The sequence below is a fragment of the Aotus nancymaae genome, unplaced genomic scaffold (genome assembly GCF_030222135.1).
Source record: "Aotus nancymaae isolate 86718 unplaced genomic scaffold, 86718_ANA_hifiasm-v0.15.2.pri h1tg000029l, whole genome shotgun sequence".
Taxonomy (NCBI): Eukaryota; Metazoa; Chordata; class Mammalia; order Primates; family Aotidae; genus Aotus; species Aotus nancymaae.
Genome location: NW_026988442.1, coordinates 42975460 through 42981870, shown reverse-complemented (window position 1 = coordinate 42981870; position 6411 = coordinate 42975460).

The window sequence follows — 6411 nt, the reverse complement described above, 5'->3', positions numbered from 1 at the left end:
CGCCTCCCCAGACGCGGGCGCTACCGCAAGGCTTTTACTCTCGCCTCCCGGTCACCTCTCACGGTGTCCCTTCAGTTCCGAATTATATTTCACCCGATTATGTCTATACTACAAGACTAAGATGTTCCTACACGCTAATACTAAAGATTAATAGACAGTAGTGATGTGATATAATTGATTATGTGATTGAATCTAATATCTATGTGGTATCATTGCTATAACTACGTAATCAGTTATTTATTACGCTGGGACAGATTTTGCCTTCAGTCTCCCGCCGTGGCACCTGGGCGACTTTCTTCCCACAGTCCAGGGCTGGAGATGAAGCTCAGAAGATGCACACGGCAGACGCAGCGCTGCCCAGCCGGCCTGGAGTCTGGGGGAAGCAGAGGGGCCATGACAAAAGGCTTGGAGAGGGCTCTGGGCACAAGAAGTAGGACCTGACCCTGGCAGGAGGCAGCCATCAAGCTGAGGCCTGGAGCCGAGCTGGTCCCCACGACTCCTGTGATGTGGCCGTGGCTGGCCTCCCACACCTCTGTGCACCTCCTCTGTCCTGTCCCCAGGCTTGTCTGGGCTTTGCTGTCCTCCAAGACTGGAGCCATGAAGATCCTCAAGCCACGGCCCCTGCAGACCCTCATCTCCCCTCAGGGGACCCCCAGCCTGAGTCCTGGCTCCCGTTGATCTCCACCCAGCCTTTTACACGGTGCCTTTGCCCCGCCCGGAGCCCTGGCTTCCCAGGTCTGCCCCAGACCATGCTTTTGGCTTCTGCATCAAAGCCACTAAACTAAACACTGTCACCACTCTTCCAAGACTGCATGTTCTTGTAAATCAACCCATAAACACAAGGTGGGTGGTGACGTGGCCCACGCCATGCCCAGCTTAGAATGGGGTCCCTACTCCCTCGGGCTCAGCCAGGTGAGGGGCAGCATCACCCCAGTGAGCCCAAATTGTTAGCATCACAGCTGCAAGCACCACTGAGGTGTTGGCACAGGCCCCATGCCCCCACCTCCATCCCCAGCTCAGGGTGGCAGCCTGAAGACCACGGGACCTGGCCAAGGGCATGGCCTGGCATCCTTTACTGACCTGGCCTCATCTGTTGATGACTGAGGCCACAGCTGTGGGGGTGGAAGGTGAGGGAGCTGCCCAGTCCTAGATTCAAACCTCCGTCTACCCCCTTGGGTACCAATGCTATGGTGACCACGGAGCCTGCACGACTGGACTCATTACAGACGCATCTGGTGCGGGACCCGCAGGCCGGGCAGAGCCTAGATCCAGCTCCTGCCCTTCCCCACTGCAGACCACAGGCAAGGAAAATTGAGCCCTGATAAGACCACATATGCCACCTTACACCTCACCTGCACCCCTTCCCAGCCCCAGCCTGGAGCCACCCACGTGGCTTCTGTACATACCCAGCTCCAGCACTCAGACATCTGCACAGCCGCCCAGCCTCAGCAAGGGCGCAGTCACTATGACAACCTCAAGACTTTGAAAAGTTGCTCCCGCTGGTTCCGCCTCTCCTTGTAAAAGCCTCCTCCACCTGCCATCCTGGGACATCCCTGGGGACGGAGGAGGGAAGCCATCGAAGACCCCGTGTGATGAGCCCAAGCAGCCTCCTCCCTACTGCCCTGGGCTGAGCACACTGGGAGGGGACAGGGCGGACCCAGAACCTGGCCCAGGGCTCCGTGGAGGGCTGTGCAGGAAAGACAGATGTGTGTGTCCTGCAGGGCACATGACAAACAGGGCCAGGACAGATGGAGAAACTGAGACCCCTTCTGACTTACAGAGGTTTATTTGCTTCTCAGAGCTGAACCGGCATTCACATCTCTTTCCAGCTCAGTTCCTCTGACAAAAACCCCCACCACAGACTTTGCAAGTAGAGCCCCTCCCCCTGCCTGGCCAAACGTTCTGGACCGGGGAGAGTTGCAGTCCTCGGCTGGGCCCCCTCCCGGCTGCTGCCAGGGTAGTAGCAAGAGGGTCCCATCCACAAGCCCTGGACAGAGGTGTCACCCCAGCCCCTGGCAGGTCCCGGCCCAGTCTGGGCCCCCAGCACTGAGCCCAGGGCCTGGCATGCATTGGGGCACATCAGTGTCTGTTACATGGACCAGCAGAGGTTCTGGGAGCAAAGAGGTGCGGATGTGAACCAGGCCAGCCAATCAGCAGGACGGCCCATGGCAGGGTCCCCAGAGCTGAGGGTGTCTCCACTCCAGTCCTGGCTGCTGCATCAAAATGTCCAGCTCTGTGCAGAGACAGAGGATACAACATGCAACGGCCAGATGCCACCTCCCAGCACTGCCCCCGATGCCACCTCCCAGCACTGCCCCCGATGCCCCACCCAGCACTGCCCCGATGCCACCTCCCAGCACTGCCCCCGATGCCCCGCCTAGCACTGCCCCCGATGCCACCTCCCAGCACTGTCCCCGATGCCCCGCCCAGCACTGCCCCCGATGCCCCGCCCAGCACTGCACCCGATGCCCCGCCCAGCACTGCCCCCATGCCACCTCCCAGCACTGCCCCCGATGCCACCTCCCAGCACTGCCCCTGATGCCACCTCCCAGCACTGCCCCCGATGCCCCGCCCAGCACTGCCCCGATGCCACCTCCCAGCACTGCCCCCGATGCCCCGCCCAGCACTGCCCCCAATGCCCCGCCCAGCACAGCTCTTCTGCAGAGTCCTCGCAGCTGCACAGAGATTCACCTTTGGCATCCCCCACACCACAGCGCACCTGAGATTTCACCACAGCAGGATCCCTGCTCACTGGCCACAGAAAGGCGTGGGTGGTGTATGGTGCCTTTCCAGACCTGCGGCTATCGGCTCCTCCTTGATGCTCACCCAGTGATGCTCCCAAGGCGCCTCAAGCAAAGGACAGGGTCAGGAACAGGCTCTCCCAAGTGAGAGGTGGCCCCCGGCTCTGAACCTTAAGAGAGCCTCAGGGCAAGGCCGGGCGCGGTGGCTCAAACCTGTAATCCCAGCACTTTGGGAGGCCGAGGCGGGTGGATCACAAGGTCAAGAGATCGAGACCATCCCGGTCAACATGGTGAAACCCTGTCTCTACTAATACAAAAAATTAGCTGGGCATGGTGGCGCATGCCTGTAATCCCAGCTACTCAGGAGGCTGAGGCAGGAGAATTGCCTGAACCCAGGAGACGGAGGTTGCGGTGAGCCGAGATCGCGCCATTGCACTCCAGCCTGGGTATCAAGAGCGAAACTCCGTCTCAAAAAAAAAAAAAAAAAAAAGAGAGCCTCAGGGCATGTCCACGGATGTGTGAGCAGGAGCGTGTGCAACCAGCTTGTGAAGGCTCAAATAGGGCACAAAAGTGCATGGAGTCATGAGCACGGATGTGTGCAGGTACCACGATGTCAGCCTTGCATGAGCGAACGAGACGGGGTGTGTACGTGTGACACGTGGGGGCTGGCCGCCATGAACACGGGGAGTGGAGCACACACGTGCGCACCGGCGCCGCCAGGATCAGGGCGGCGAGCGTGTGGCCACGGGGCTCTGGCCTCGCCCTGGCCACTGCCCCTACCTCTAGCATGCGCCCCACCCTGACCCCTCTCCAGCAGGGTCTGGTCCCACACTGCTACCCAGCCTTCCCCAGCCCAGTTCTAGTCTCTCAGCAACCAGCCCAAGAGAGCTTCCCCGACCCACAAGCAACAGCCGCAGGCAGGACGTAGCAGTGCGTGACCCAGATTTGATCTGGGGACCGTCACGCAAAATCGGAGCGCGAGCACGTGGCCGTGTGCGGGAGGCAGGTGTGCATGTGCGGGATCTCTGTGCTGTGTGCACGTGTGTGCTAAGGTCTGTGTGCTGGAATCTGTGAGTGGGTGTGTGTGTGTGTCACGGCGGTCACAGTACCGGAATCAGCCAGTCCTCAGGGGTAGCTGAAGCTTCTGCCACAGGCTGAGGGCACCATCCATCCTACGAGCTGAGGATTGGTGCCAGTCAGGTTAGAAGGGGAAGGGAATGGGTAAGGCGAGAAGCTCCCTCACCCACAACGAGGCCCATCCTTCCAACCATATTAGCTGCCAGCCCGTATGGAAGTCCCCAGGGGGAGGGATCCGGAAGGCGGGAGCCTGCCCCACCCGGCCTTTCTCCTCCGACTTTCCCACCCCTCCTCATCTGCCCACAGTGGAGAGCCTGGTCCCAGGTCACCAGGTCTGGCCCCTGGAGCATCCCAGAGCTGCAGCCCCTGCTCCCCAGGCCCCTACCCCCAGCTGCCATGACAACCTCAAGCCACGTGGGCATGAGCCCCTGTGGAGGGACACGGACTGCCAGCCTGCAGGGTCGTCGCCAGGCCAGGAGCCAACAGGGCATCAAAAGCCTCCAGATTTGGGCATGGATCAGCCTTTCCGACTGAAGGATCCTTCAGCAAGAATTCACGGCCTGAGCCGGGCGCGGTGGCTCACGCCTGTAATCCCAGCACTTTGGGAGGCCGAGGCGGGTGGATCACAAGGTCAAGAGATCGAGACCATCCTGGTCAACATGGTGAAACCCCGTCTCTACTAAAAATACAAAAATTAGCTGGGCATGGTGGCGCGTGCCTGCAATCCCAGCTACTCGGGAGGCTGAGGCAGGAGAATTGCCTGAACCCAAGAGGCAGAGGTTGCGGTGAGCCGAGATCGCGCCATTGCACACTCCAGCCTGGGTAACAAGAACGAAACTCCGTCTCGGAAAAAAAAAAAAAAAGAATTAACTGCCTGACGACAAAGCTGGACATACGGTCATTCCCATCAGGTCTCGGACATTCCTGGGCCCTCTTTGGGAGCTCAGCCGCTGCAGGCACCAGTGAAGGGTGTCACAGGACAGACAGACACTCCCACCCACCCAGATGTATGTCCACATGCACTGACACGCCCGAGTAACCCCTCCCCCGGAGATTCAAAGGTGCCTGCACCTGCCTGCCCACCCAGCCCACAATCTCCAGGAGGCCACGGCTGCTCCCAGCCCTGAGGACAGGATGGGACCCCCTCCTACATCTCCAGCCACACTGAGATCACCCAGGAACACGCCCCTGAGGACAGGCACAGTGACACCTCCTCAGTGAAGCCCTCTGGGATTGAGCTTCGAGAGAGCACCTGGAGGCTCTGAGCACAGGGCGGGGCCCTTTCCGGGCCTATTCCTGGTTATTGGGGTCTTGGACTGGCCAGGGCAAGAAGAACAGGGAGCAGTCCCCACTGGGGAACATCGTCCTGGGGGCCACCCTCCTGTGCTTGGATTGGAGCCTTTGTGGGTGAGCAGGAGGCTGCAAGCGCTTTGGTAATTGATTTAAACAACCCTCCCAGCCCCACAAGGAGACAGACCTGGGCCCTAGGGAGCAGTCGCCCTCCTTCCTGTCTGCGTGTTTCAGTCACGACGGGAGCTTTGTACCAGCCTCCCTGAGCCTGCTGCCTACACGTGCCTGGGGCGGTGGGCGGCGTGTGCGTAGGGCAGACACGGCTTCAGCAGATGAGGCTCAGAGATGAGAGGGAGGCCTCAGAGCCACAGCCCAGGAGCCCTGCAAGCCCCTGTTGCCAAAGGCCGTGGTCAGGGCAGAGCTGCCACAGGCAGCCAGACCCACACACTATCCTGACCTCCGGCTTCCCGGCTCCCACAGGCCCCTAGGGCAGGACCCCTGCAATGGCCTCTTCCCAACCTGCTCAGGCCTCTGCTCCCCCGCTGTCACCTCCAGAACCTCTGGCCTTAGGACCTGGCCCCCAGGGCCCTCTTTCCCCCGGGGCCTTGCCCCCACCACCCACTCTGGGTTTCAGCACAAGAGTAGGCTTCTCAGCAAGGCCCGGTGGCCTCCTGCTGCCCCCAGAGCTCCCCTTCCTCCTGCCCTACAGCGCCCTGCACCATTTCACCCACCGCCTGCCTCCTCCACCAACGGGCCCGCCCTGTGAGAGCAGGGATTGTTCCCTTTGCTCACTGCAGTCCTCCCAGGCACGTATCTGTGCAGCCCACAGATGACTCGGGGCCTCAGGGTCGGGTATCTGGGAGGCGGCTGAGAAGGACCCAGTCTGCTGCCCTCAGCTAAGGTGCCCATGTCTGTGGCCCTGTCTGCACAGAGGGGTCAGGGACTAACTAGGACCCCAAGCCATGACCTCCCCTAGGGACAGTTCAGTGCTGACTGGAGGGGAAGAGAGAGGCAGCGGGTGCCCGTGGTGTGGTGGGAAACCCTGAAACTAAACAAGAAATGGCCCCTTCCCAGTTTTACAAATAAAGTGTGTTTTCTCTTGGCTTCCTTGAAGAATTCACCTCCCACTCTGAGGGAAACTGGCCCGGAACTGCTTGTCTCTGGAGAGAGCTAAGCCACCCCGCTCCCCCTACTTAGAGGAAGCCAGGCCTGCGCCTCTCACTGTTTTTTTGGTTTTTTTCTTGCAGCAGGGTCCCACTCCGTCACCCAGGCTGGGTGCAGTGCGCGATCTCGGCTCACTGCA